This window comes from Cricetulus griseus, chromosome 8, assembly GCF_003668045.3.
Source record: "Cricetulus griseus strain 17A/GY chromosome 8, alternate assembly CriGri-PICRH-1.0, whole genome shotgun sequence".
NCBI lineage: Eukaryota > Metazoa > Chordata > Mammalia > Rodentia > Cricetidae > Cricetulus > Cricetulus griseus.
In genome coordinates, this window is record NC_048601.1 from 85,051,690 (window position 1) to 85,065,573 (window position 13,884).

Genomic DNA, 13,884 nt, shown 5'->3' on the forward strand with positions numbered 1-13,884 from the left:
ATATGCATAATATATAGTCACAAATTTTCTTTCATAAGATCATAAGGCAAAACTGGCCACCCTCTCTGGTATATTCTCATTTACACTCTGATCCATCTTTCTGGGTTTTTTGTTTTAAAAATGAGAAACAGAGACAGATATAGTGCATACAGCATGGAAGGGTTTTTTTTCTTGTTTGTTTTGTTTTTTTGTCAATTTCTAGACTGTGGCAAGATTTTAATCTGCTGTCCTAAAGAATGCTGCAAACCACCCCTGTGAGGTAAGGTATGGCCTTGTTCACTGCCCACTGCCCACTGCCCACTGTGGGTCTTGGCTCACCAGGACCCCAGCACCCCCTTTCCCATTTGTCATGGTTTCTGATGAGAATAGACTTGAAAGGGCATAAAACTGAGGAGCGTTATGAAACCTGTGGCTTTGTGCTCTGGTACCGGGCGGCAGACAGAGCCTCATACTCCCTCCACTAGCCTGTCCTTGCCCCAGCTGCCCTAACCCTTAGGTTGCTGTGCATGTTAAATGGCCTGAAGATAAAGGCATAGGCTAGGGCAGGCATGCACCTGGACAAGGGGGACTGGGAGTTGTAACAGGATCGAAGCCACAGTGAGGATTAGGGAAAAGACTGGGAAGGCAGGGTGTGCCCCATCATCCATGCTTTACCAGGCACTGTGCAGTCTCTATTTTCAGTCAGAGGCAGAGATGATGACTAAAGTGGAGGGTAAATTTATAAAAAGTACCCAGAATTCTTAGCCATCAAATGGGATTATTGGCTTTTTTCTGCTCAGAATAATGGAATTGTAATAAAGTATAATATCACATATACACTGAGACTACAAAAAACACATTATATGCACTTAGGCCTACCTCATTTTATAGTTATATTTCAATATTATGCTTTATGTAGTTTGCCAGATATTTTCAGGTACTCAATTGTGCATGTGTATGTATACTATCTATAATATATAATTCATAGTAATAGTATGTATAGGATATAAATAAAAATTATTTGGTTATGGATAATTGGATTCATTTTCTCTTCTTTTTTGCTATGTGCCGCACTTTAAATTGGGCTACGTTAATCATATATCATTTTTAAACTTAATTAATTCATTGCTTCTTTAAGCAAAGTGGCTCATGATTTTCAAAGGGAAGTGGCATTTTATGATTTAAGGGTGTCAGACACAAAGCGTCAGTTTGTTGGGCCAAATCAAGAAAGGTGATAATAAAATTGAGCCCACTAATCTAGCTGCTGGGAAATGTGTGAATAGGAGGCACTCAAGGAACCAGGATTGCATCACTGGCTTGTGTCCCACAGTGAGGGAGAGAGAGAGAGAGAGAGAGAGAGAGAGAGAGAGAGAGAGAGAGAGAGAGAGAGAGAGAGAGCACACACACCAGTATTTGTAGCATTTTGACTGTATAGGTTGATATAATTTGGGGGAAATTAGGTAGTTGCCCCAGTACATTAACTCATTACAAGGATTTCTCATATGTTCATTAATTTTTATTTTAAAAAGTCCTAAAAAGAACACTTTTGAATGTCTGTGCTTGCCAGGCACTGTGGTGGGCACTCTGTAGATACACTCATATGGAAGGGCACTGTGGTGGGCACTCTGTAGATAATCTCAGTATTGATGGGAGCTGTAATGTGCACTCTGCAGATGCACTAGGTATTGAAAGAGGCACAAGGTAGATAAACCAAAGTTGATACTCAGATTTCAAAAGGCAGCTTTGCAAAAGACTTGGTCCTAAGAATTCTGTAACCAGTGGGTTCTGAACTACTTGTTTAAGCTGCTCATTTAAAAGCACCAGTTTGTAGACAGACCTCTAGGAATATTTTGACTGTACAAGGTTAGATGCACCCCATCTGAAGCCAGTGTTTATAAAGGATAAACTGTGTCTGAATATGGTGTGGATTTTGAAGGAGGCAACTGTGAGTGTCAGTTAGAGGACAATCAGGGTAAACTGAGCCCTGAAAATATCACAGAGGTCTGTCTGTTTTACTTGGCTCTAGCATGAGTGCCAGAGAATTTGACCTGTAAATGTTTAGACAAAAAAAATCGTTCAGCGTTAGTTTTGAAACATTTTTAAGCCAGAAATATTGTCATATATTTAAGGTGTAGAATGTCCTAGTGACTAGAAAGCTAACTGCTTGCTGGCAGGTCCAGCATCCCATGAGTGGCACACTGGAGCTCAGTAACTACAACAGGGCTTTAAATAGTACTCACCAAGTTCCCCACAATTATTTAGTCTTTGAATGGATGGGGGTGAGGGGAGGGAGAGGGAGAAGGGACTTACATGTGAAACAAGCTTGTTCCCTAACTAGAACTAATAAATAAATAAAAAAATAACAAAATGTGTCACATCCTGGTTCCTTCTGCAGGGTTTGCTACAGATATAATTTTCTATTTGTCTTTCCTCAGCCCTACCCTCACACACAGAGCAACCAAGGCTACTTATGGAAGCAAGTTGCAGAAAACATACATTTGCTAAATGGAGACAAAGTAAATAAATAGACTCATAATATCCAAGAGATAGATTCGGCAATTAAAAATATTCCAAAACCAAAACAAAAAAGCATATAAATTCATCCCAGAATTCTATCAGACCTTCATTGTATGAACTTCCTTAAATTATTCCATAAAACTGAAGGATTCTTACACTAATAGTAGAGTGGAGTGTACATGTTTTAATTTGGTCATTGATCCTATCATCTTTGGAAAACACATGAGTTTTAGTTTTACTTTTTACTTTGTTTTTAAATCTGAATTTTATTACTTTTGGTTACTGCCAGAGTATGGACAAGAATGTTAAGTAGAAGAATCATCAAAGGGTAAACTAAGGTCATATACAAGCTGACATTGTGACGAAGGAGAGTGTGGTACTTACTAGTTACAGAGAGTCCATTGCATCTTCTAGTCAACAAACTTTAACTTCCTGTAACTTGTCTCTATCTGGTAAAAGGATCAAATAGCACATTGTTCAAGAAAGGGACATTTATACCCATTCACAGAAGTTAATTTTATTTGTAGATCTTTGGATGAGCATGTTTTAACATGCTTTGAAACATCTAAATGTCTAACTATTTAAAACTTAAAAATACTTTTTTTTTCAATTAACTCCTGAAATAGAATTTATGACTGCCATCTTGAATGAGCAGAGAGAAAGCACATGTATAGGGTATTCTCGCTAACTCATGTGGGGTAAGTTTTTTTCAGCCCAAATTCTAGTCTCTAAAGGTATGAAGATGGGTTTTTCTTTCCACAAATAGATTTCTTTGCTTGTTTGCCTATGGAAACCTCTTTACCTAAGTTTCAGCATTGTTTAAAAACCAGAAAAGAAGAACGAAATACATCAGCAAGAAGATTCTTGACCTACTACTACATCATGTCTGACCAGATGCTCCATGGTAGAAACATGGACACTTGGCAGGAGGATTCGGGACTCCCTGCAGCAGCCCTTAGACATGGGCACTGTGGTGAATTCCAGAGCCCAGTAATTGAGTCGACTCAGGGCTGCATGTCCCAGTGCCATTAAGGAAGCCATGTAGCCTGTAAGGAAGACATGCACATGGTAGCGGGGAAGAGCAGACATGGACTCTGACACCAGCAAGGTAGCATCAGTTGGCAAGACTCCGGTGACCGCACATGATAATTACTATGATACTTCTGGGATAGGAGTGAGTCATGAAAATTACTGAGAATTCAATTTCTTTCTGTCAAAATGAGACATCTGAGCAGATCCCATCTGGTCTTGGCAATGCCCTTCAGTTGGACATCATGGTGGAGTGGTGCAGTTATGTCTTCAGAGTGAGGCATTTTTGTTTTAAAGTGATTGTCCCATTTCATTTTGGACCCAAGGAAAAAAAAAACAAAAAAACCATGTGCCTTTGAACCTGCTCTCTGGGATTTGACTCCTGAAGGCAAAACTGTCTTGTTTATCAGACTGCTGCATGGCACGCTGGAGTTTTAGTATTTCATTTTGATTAGCTTACCAGTGAGGGAAAGTCTCCAGTCCTGTTTACTAGAAGCATCTAATGAAATGGACACCAACAGATAACAGCTTGATGAATCATATGGGATGAAGCAGCAGACTCACAGGATTATACACAGCATAATCCAAAATGATTGCCAAACAGGCGCCTCTAACCTCAGCAGCAGCAGCTGCTTCCACAGAAAGTTTTGATCCACTTGTGAGACAAGACTCCTCAGAAGAGGTTCCTTCTCACCAAATCAGCAGGGGTCTGCTGCCTGATATGTCTCTGTCTTTTTACAAAGGTGGAAACCAGGGCTTGATGATGTGAATAATGTACCCAAGGTTACGTAGAACGAGCATCCAGCGTTGTTTATATACAGTACTCCTCATGTCTGTTCCCATCTCTTCTATCAAATAGTCAAGACTTGGATTCTAAGCCAAGTGGTGACACATATTTGAGGAAAGAACACATGGATGATAATTTCAGCAAGTCAGAGGCCCAGTTCTTGTTATTCTCCACAGGATATAAAGCACAAGACTAGCTCAGACAACTGACTTGTTATTGCTAGAGGGATAGAGCCACTAAAAGAAATCTAAATTGAAAGCTGCATCATGAAAACAAAATAAGCCAGGCTGGAGAGATGGCTCAGGTGGGGCTGGAGAGATAGATGGCTCAGTGGTTAAGAACACAACTCCTCTTCCAGAGGTCCCAGGTTCAATTCCCAGAACCCACATGGTAGCTAACAGCTGAAACTGTCTGTAACTCCACTTCCATGGAATCCAACACAATCACACAGACATACATGCTGGCAAAACACCAATACAAATGAAATAAAAACAAATAGATTATTATTTTTAAAGAACTAAATCAATGAAGCTGGATTAGTTAAGGTGAGGTTAGTTATCATATTGGAGATTTACATCCCTTCTCTCCTGGGAAAGACTGTGGGTGGTCCTCTGAGGTGACTACTTTTGATTTTTCAAGTTGACAGGACCTAGAATCATCTAGGAGATCTGGATGTGTCTGTGAGAGCACTTTTCGGGAGGTTTAACTGACATGGAATGGTCCATCCTGAATATGGGCTGCACCATGCCTTAGGCTAGAATCTGGAACACAAAGGAGGAATGGAGCCAAAAAAACCTTCATTAGTCAGCTTCCTGACTCGCAATCGTAGGTAAAACAGGAGCATTGGAAACAGAGACTGCTACTCACTTTTACAATTGTGCGGGAGCACCGTTAGTCTCACTGGTCTCGTCTGTCTCCCCTCCATAAACCCATAGTCTTGCTTAGAGGGTTTATGGAATAATAAAGGTACTCAGCCCAGTGACCAGAATGCTGTCAGCACTAGTGTCCTATATTGCATTTTATGTTCCAAGTTGTTTCTGATTCCATAGCAGCTGGGGCAAGTAAGGCTGTAAATTGAATTCTCTTTGTGGCGATCAAAGTAAGGAAGGATGAGAGTTGATAACTGAGCCATCTTTCCAGGGTGCAGAGCAAGTGGGACGATCAAGATGGGATCATCTAGGTCACTCACACAGGGTTGAGGCTGAGATGGCTCAGAAGAGGAAGAAGAGCCTTAGTTTGGGATGAAGTCAAGAAAGGTTAAAGAATTCCTCCGTCATGGACAAGACCTCTGAGGGAATGCTGAGCAAAGGAAGAGCCTGGCAGCACATAGTCCGCCACAGCAATGGTGGTTTATTGGCTCTCTCCAGCTGTGAATACCTTGAGGGAGCTGTGGACCGGGGGCTTGTTCTGGGTGTGTGTTGGTTCAGCACTGCTCCATTCACACAGGCAGGTTCAAATCTTTAAATGAGAGCTTTGATTTTTCTTTGTAACTTTTAAAGGATAGCTTGAGTACTTTGTTAATTAAAATTACCAAATAAAGCAGGTAAAATAGTCAAAGAACAGTCCCTGCTAAAGGACATGAGTTTTATTAAGCGAGACTGAAAACAGTGGCCTTTATGTTTTGTAGAAGCTGAGAAGTTACCCTTGTGGTTGTATAAAGCTTCCACACTTCCCAGGGTATTCAAAGACTAGCTAATCAGGGAAAACAAAACAAAAAAGCAAAGAACCCACTAAGAAACTAAATTATCCGTTGTTTGGGAACCCACTAAGAAAATAAATTATCAGTTGTTTGGGATAACAGATGGGAGCTTTTTTGGAAGCTTCATGTGCCTTATTCTGTAGCTCCTTATGGAGATCTGGGTCTTATGAGTGGTAACTTCAAATGTCTCTCCGATTCCCAATTCCCAGGGCTGCTGAACAGTTAACCTTCACAGACCTGGGTACATGCAGAGGGTGAGCCATTTCCAAGTGACATTAATAAAAACGTTAACCACAATGTAAAATAAATGTTTGGTTTTGCTTCTTTGGTGGATGGTGGTGGTACTGTAAATATCAGTGGTTAAGAGTGTTTGCTGCTCTTGCAGAAGACTCAAGGTTGACTCCTAACTCTTTCATCAGGCAGCTCGCAACCACCTGCAACTCAGGTTTCAGGGGATCCAATACCCTCTACTTGATTATACACACATGTGGATATACACATAGAAGCACACATACATAATAAAAAGTAATAAAATAAATCCTTAAAATGTAAGAACCCCTGGAAGCTCAGGCCTCTAGAATCTTTTCCCAGGACCGAGACCACCCCAATCACCATGAGGAAGAGGAAACTTGATGCAAACAGCAAGCGGCTTTAATGAAACGGGCTCTCCCAGCATGCAGGCTAGAGAGCAGCCCCACCCCCCAGACACAGGCGTTTTTAAAGGCAAAAAACACAAGCTTAGGGAGGGGCATGACCAGAGTCATGGGTTCCTAGGAGACCCTTTGTCTTGAGGAGAGGGCTGGGAATCAGATGCCTCCTGACCCACCAGTTGTAAAACCTGCAGACCTCAGGATATGCTTATCTTGCTTGAGCAAATGGTAGCTATCTCTTTGTTCATAGGGACCCTTAATTGTTAATTATTGACACATTGGCCAGTGGGGCAATCTGTTTACTCCATGAGCCCCTCGGGGAGGGTGGCCATCTGGGAATTCTTGGTACCCAGTTATCTTATGGCCTGGTAAGCTGGTAAATTCCAGGCCCTAAGTCATAGTAGTGGCCTTAGTTTCTGGGTTAGGCTGCCCTACATTCAGTTTGGAGAGTTTCCTTATCTGGGCTATATTTCTTTGCTAATTTTTAAGTCTTTCATAAAACACTTGAAAATTGCTTTTTTTTTTTTTGGACTTGCATTCATATTTTCTTACCAAAGAGAAGTTGAAGGATACCCGCAAAGTTTGTCCTTTTCAGCTTTTTTTCCAGGTTGTCAATCAACTGTGATGCCCGTGCTCCCTGAATAAGAGGGCTCCTACTATTCAAGTCCCAAATACATGAATTGATTCTGAAGGGAGTGACTACTCAAACATATAGCCCTAGGAAAGCCAGGATTCATTTTCAGAAATTTAATGTTTGAAAAGATGCCAAATGCTTTCCTGGTGAGCTGGATTATTAAGAACTCAACAGAGAAGTTGGGGTTGAGGATTAGCAGGTACCATCAGAGGGGAGCAACCAATACCTGGACCTTCTGGCTGGCCTGGCAAGTGCTGGGTTAGCCTTTCAGACTCTGAAACACTTCTCAGAGTAGAGTTAAACTTCTTAGTTGGACATCTCATCTTTACCACCACCACCTGTGCCTTTTTAGTGCACATTTTTAGCAATGCAGTTTGAGTGACCTTTCTCAGACGAATCTACCAGTCTCTAGACTCAACCAATCTTTTCCTAAAACATGTTGAACTCTACAGCTGTGTCCTGCCTCTGTACTTCCTACCAATGACTTAATTCTACTAGGTGGTAGTATTTTGAGTGAATGCAAAGGTGACATTTCAAAAGTTGCCTGCCTCTTTTTAAGCAGAAACAAAAGATAAGACAGCAGTCCCAATCTGGTTAGTTTTTGATTGTACACTCTTTTCCATTAAATACATAAGGACAGTTAGATTGAATTCATTACATGTTATGAATTAGAAGCTTGTTTACATGTTCAATAACTATCTGAAATTTTATTTTAAAAATTAATATTTTAATCATAACAGTGCAGACAAAGTCCTACTATCATAAGATTGTCATTTATTAAATATTTAGCAGTATATTTAAATGACTTTTAAAAAATCCACTTTTACCTCAAAACATTTTTAGACATAAAATTAGTTTAGGATATAAATTTGACAAAACTTGTAAAATATAGATATTTATGGAGAGGAGGGAAGATCTAAGAGGGTAAAGAGAGAAACTTTGGGTTTTGTTCCAATACATGAAGCTTGGCAACCAGAAGGGAAGGTCTGTCCAGACAGTCTCCACTGAGCTCTGCCCTCGGGAATAGAAGCTGCTGGATCTGCAGTCTTAGCACTTAGGTGGTTAATCTGGTGGCCTGTTGGATACTGAGTGCAGACCAGGGTGAGGCAAAAAAAATTAAATAAATAAAATTAAGAAAAGTCCTAGAAGCCACAGGTCTCTACAACTTTGTTGCTTTTACCTCCAGAATTCCACATGTTTTCCTTTCTTCTCTTCTTTTTTCTTTTGTCCGTTCTTTTCCCTCCTTCCCTCCCTCCCTCCCTCCCTCTTATTGAAAATAGATTCTTCCCTCATGTAATATATTCCAACCACAGTTTCCCCATCCCATCTCTCCCAGTTTCCCTTACCTCTCCTGTCTCCCAGATCCACCACTCCTCTGTTTCCCTTCAGAAAAGGACAGGCTTCCAAGAGACAACAACCAAACACACCGAAACAAGATATAGTAAGACAAGGCAAAAAGCTTTCATAGTGAAGATCCCCAAGGCTCCAGAAGGAGAGGGGCAATCTCTGTAAAGAATACAGATCCTCCATATAAGGAAGCCTGTTCCCAACAGGCCCACCAGAGCCGTGTGCGAGCATGCATGCGTGCGTGTCTCTCTCTCTCTCTCTCTCTCTCTCTCTCTCTCTCTCTCTCTCTCTTCTCTCTCTCTCTCTCTGTGTGTGTGTGTGTGTGTGTGTGTGTGTGTGTGTGTGTGTCTGTGTCTGTGTCTGTGTCTGTGTCTGTGTGTGTTGGGGAGGCAGGGTTATAGAAGTATTTGGTAGATTCTCAGCTGAGGAAGAGAGGAAGAGGCAGGAATAATAAGACCACAGATCATGAACAGATTGAGATTGGTTTAAAGCAAGAGAGAAGGTTTCCCTTCCTGCCCACTTCATAGCTTGCCAGTGGCTTCTGGGTCATAGCAGTGGATTACATCCGGAAGAGCTGTGAGGGACAAGCCTTCACTGAGTGGCAAATAAGGAGCCAACGACAAAAGCTGGAAAAAAGCAAGGCTGCTGGAGAAATTTGGAACTACTGGGAGAAAAATGAAATGCAACATAAATCCTCATGCTCATTGCCCTATGGCAGAGCAATTGTCTAGCGTTCAGTCTCTTGGGTTTGACTCCCAGCACTACTGAAAAATAAAATAAGTAAAAGTATTTCAAAGTAGAGAAATAAAGGCTTCTTTAGACAGATCCTGAAGCTTTCATATCTGACAGCCCCTCCTTTCAAAGAAAAGGACAGTTTGGAGACTCATAGTGACACCAAGCAAGGAACTATTTCAAAGAAGGAATGCACGAGCATAAGATAAAATACTTTCCTCATTCTCAGTTGATGAAAAGGTAACTGTTTTGAAGCAATGTAGTGTCCACCAGTGTACTGAGTTATCCTAACAGAACTATGTGTGAAAAGAAGGACCACAACAGTGCAGGGCTGGCAGAAGCTGATGGGGATGCTCTACTTGCTTGTGAGATATCACAGTCCATAGAGTGTGGTATGTTATTTGGAAATGGTGCCGATTCAATGGACTGCATCTGTAAAAAGGCTTCAAATTTTATGAAACAATATATATATATATATATATATATATGCATATATATATATGAGTAGAATTATATTAAATGCCTTTAAAACAAGGAGAACAAAATCAAAAGAATAAAATGAGAAGTACTGCTGCTTCCCCACAAATCTAGAATTGTTTTTAATAATGTTGTAGGGTTTTATGCTGCTAAATACATGATGATGATTAATCTCCTTTGTTGGTAATTGTAGATTTCTTACAGGAGCATTATGATACCTAAGTTTCATTTTTATATTAAAATATGTTTTAATAATATTTGTAATGTAGTAGAAACTTATATCCTTGAAAGTGCTTGAATGCATGTAACATGAAAATAGAGGCATCCACTTTATAACATTTGAAGGAATAGACAGTATTTAAAGAAATTCTTTTAGATTGTAAGAGAAAAAGTTAACTGCAGGCCTATATCTAATCCACAGTGAATATCGAACACAGAACATCCTATAGGCTCAAGCTGATGGACACAGAGTGTCCTATAGGCTCAAGTTGATGGACACAGAATGTCCTATAGGCTCAAGTTGTTGGACACAGAATGTCCTATAGGCTCAAGTTGTTGGACACAGAGTGTCCTATAGGCTCAAACTGATGGACACAGAATGTCCTATGGGCTCAAGATGATGGACACAGAGTGTCCTATAGGCTCAAGTTGATGGATACAGAATGTCCTATAGGCTCAAGCTGATGGACACAGAGTGTCCTATAGGCTCAAGCTGATGGACACAGAGTGTCCTATAGGGTCATGTTGAGTTGTGTTTCGTGCCAGAGGAGCGAGGGGAGCTGCACAGTCTGGCCCAGCACAGGATCTGCCTTTGGGCCTTCACTTACCAAGCCTCTTCCTGACACCAGCCTCAGGGTAGTAGTCTGTTGTCAGTTGCTAAGTGGAGCCTGGAGGAAGTAGACTTGAGATATCGTCCTGGCTATTTGAGGAAGAGTCCTGAGTCTGTCTGGTGCCCAAGTATGGGAGTGCAGAATTACACACATGGGTATAGTAACTGTCATGCTAGAGGATGACAGTAGTGGGGAAATAAAACCAGGGGAAGCAGAGTCTGTTGAGAAAAGCACCCAAAGACTCTGAATGTGATTAAGCTGGGCCTTGAGCAGCTGATTCGAAAAGTGGGTATGGCCTCAGTGTAGTTTTCTTAAAGATTTATATTTTATTGTGTTTGTTTGTGTGTGTGTGTGTGTGTGTGTGTGTGTGTGTGTGTGTGTGTGTGTGTGTGTGTGTGTGTGTGTGTGTGTGCCCATGTGTTTGGGACCCACAGTGTCAGAAGCATTGGATCTCCTGGGACTAGTGTTGTATGAGGTTGTGAGCCATCTGGTGAGTGTTGAGAACCAAACTGGGGTTCCCCTGGAAGAACAGACTGCACTCTTAACTGCTAAGCTGTCTTCCCAAACCCATCACTGTAGTTTCTTTTAGCTGAGAAGTAGCCATTGGTCTGAGTCCAGTGGGCAGGACCTCTGCTCAGAGTGGCATGGTTGGTAACAGCTGGGAGGTCAGATGACCACGGTGTAATTAGGGCCACCTGTGAAGGCTGGAGATCTGACAAATGTGAACTTTTTCATACTTGATGTGTTCTTGCTTAAGTGGTTTATTTTAGTTTATATTTTTTTTTGTCTCACCATCCATAGCATTGGATGACATTTCACTATGATTTTTTTGAGCTTGTTTTTCTTTCATTCAGCAAAGCCCCTGGTTGGTTTTGATCCTAGCATCTGCATTCTGATCCTGAGCTAGGGAGCCACATAGCTTCCCATTCCTTGAATGGAAGTCTTTACTCGTATCCTTTGAAAAGGAGACTCCTGGGTGTGCAGACACTCTTGAGGAGGAATAAATGAAACATAGGCAAACTTGCTTCTTGCTTGAGATAAAAATCACCATTCTAGGTTGGGAGAAAATGAAGATTGCTCTCTCTTGGTTTATTACCTACAAGAAACACAATACATTTGTGTATCTTTTGAGTAAAATTGCCAAATGAGTGAAAAATCAGTCTAGACTGGCCTAGACTCCCTATGGCAACAGTCTTCTAGAGGGACTCCTAATCTTCCAGTGTCTAGATGTGTAGTGTGAAGTGACTGAAAGGCAGGCTCAAATCTGTGTTATGAACCTCAGAGCAAGACTGCATGGGTCCTGTTAAGGGTTGGGAATATGTCATGGCATATGGCTCTCAATTTTTTTACCTGGAACTAATCCTGCAGCATTCCTAGCCTGAGGCTTAAAGGTTTCTAGGCTGTCAAAGGACACATTTTTAGTTTTTTGATGCCTGTGTGTAGAGGCAGTGGAGCTGGTGGTGATGTTATAACTAGAGGAGGAAATCCACAGCATAGGGAATGTTCATGCAGCTTTTACATTGAAGCCCTGGTCTTAATCACTTCCAAGCTACATCCATTTACTTTCCACCCCCATGGCCATTTCTATTTTAAGTGTTATTGAAACCTTACTTCTATAATTGCCTATGTGGTAGTAGTGTAAAAGCAGCATCTTAATAACTGGAATAAGTCATTACCTACAGAGAAAGCTTCCTTTCCAGGGGAAGATTGACTATACCAGATGAGATTAAATGAGGACCATCAGGGCTTGGTGTGTTTTCAGGTTAGGACATATCTTGAAGCTAACAGTTGTCCATCAAAATAGATTTTATGCCAGGTGAAACCTTACTTTCTTATTACTGCATCTCAAAATGAGATGAGCTCCAAGAAGAATGAGCTCCAGTTTTTAACTTGGTTTCACCTAATGTTTTAAATTAGCTCTTACTTGTACAGCATCATTCATTGCAATGAATGAAGAGGGCAATACACATCTGTTTTAAGACCCCACAGATCTGTTTCTTCCTGTAGTTGAAATGGCTTGGATAATATCATCCTAGGGTAATGAATTATCAAGGATCATGAAATTAGAAATGTAACCCTTGGGATGAGGAGATGGCTGAGGGATGTAGGTACCAGCCATTATGTCTGAGGGCCTGAATTTGATCCCCAGTACCTGCACAGCAAGAAGAATTGTTCCTACACACATTCTGTAGCCCTGGCATGTGCACAATGAATGTGCAACATGCATACACACACACAAACAAATAGATAAAATGTAATATCGATTTTTTTTTTTATAAAAGAAGTGCACTCCTTTTCTAGGAAGACTATGTCCTCTTCAGGGCCAACTATGGAAGTGTCATGAGAAAATTGGATAGGGTAAAAGGCTACTTTAAGGGCATATGTTGGGAGCTAGCTGCAACCCAGTGGAAACTTGGACTGGAGAACTTGGGAGTAGATGACAATTGACTCAAGCAAGTTTTTTTCCTCCCTTTTTCCTGACAGTTTCTGTAGAACTCTCTCTCTCAAAGTTGGAAAGGAAGCCTCTATGGACAGGGCAGTTCTAGAAAGGAGAGTAGGGTTTTTGCTCTATTCTTTAAGAAAATTCTTTCAGATCTCTTTGTTTTTATTAGTATGAATGTTTTGCCTATATATATACATATATGTGTGTGTGTGTGTGTGTGTGTGTGTGTGTGTGTGTGTGTGTGTGTGTGTGTATCATGTGTGTGCCTGATGCCTGAGGAGATCAGAAGAGGGAGCCCAATTCCCTAGAACTGGGATGGTTGTAAGTCACCACGTGGGTGCTGCAAATATTCCCAGGTAGTCTGCAAGAGGAACAAGTGTTCATAACCCATTATGTGTGTTTAACAACCTTCCTTAGAGGTGAATACAAAAAGAACATTGTCTACATCTCTTCAGTAGATTCCCAGAAGCAGATAGTTGGTTTTTAGTGTTGCTTAAATATTTATTCCTTAGTATCATTTTCTGAAAAAGCATCAATGCTCTATCATACACGATGTAGTGAGCCCTCTGGAACTCTGAGGGATTTGTGCAGTTTCATTATGAGATTACAGATGACCTCTTGAGAAGGTCATGAGGTGCTCATGCCACTGGCTTGGATCGGAAGAAGAAACACGGCACGTGACCTGTGTGCTTCCTGTCCGTGTGGCTGGCATTCCAGTGATTGCCAGAGACTTGGAGAAATGCACAGGTTATTCAGATGG

The 13,884-nt window shown here is 41.1% G+C and overlaps 1 protein-coding gene across 5 annotated transcripts in view; it reads left to right on the top strand.

Moving 5' to 3' along the window:
• Pde1c (phosphodiesterase 1C) overlaps nucleotides 1-13,884 on the top strand; it is a 258,046-nt gene that overhangs the window by 100,033 nt on the left and 144,129 nt on the right. The gene's annotated exons all lie outside the window — the stretch shown is intronic.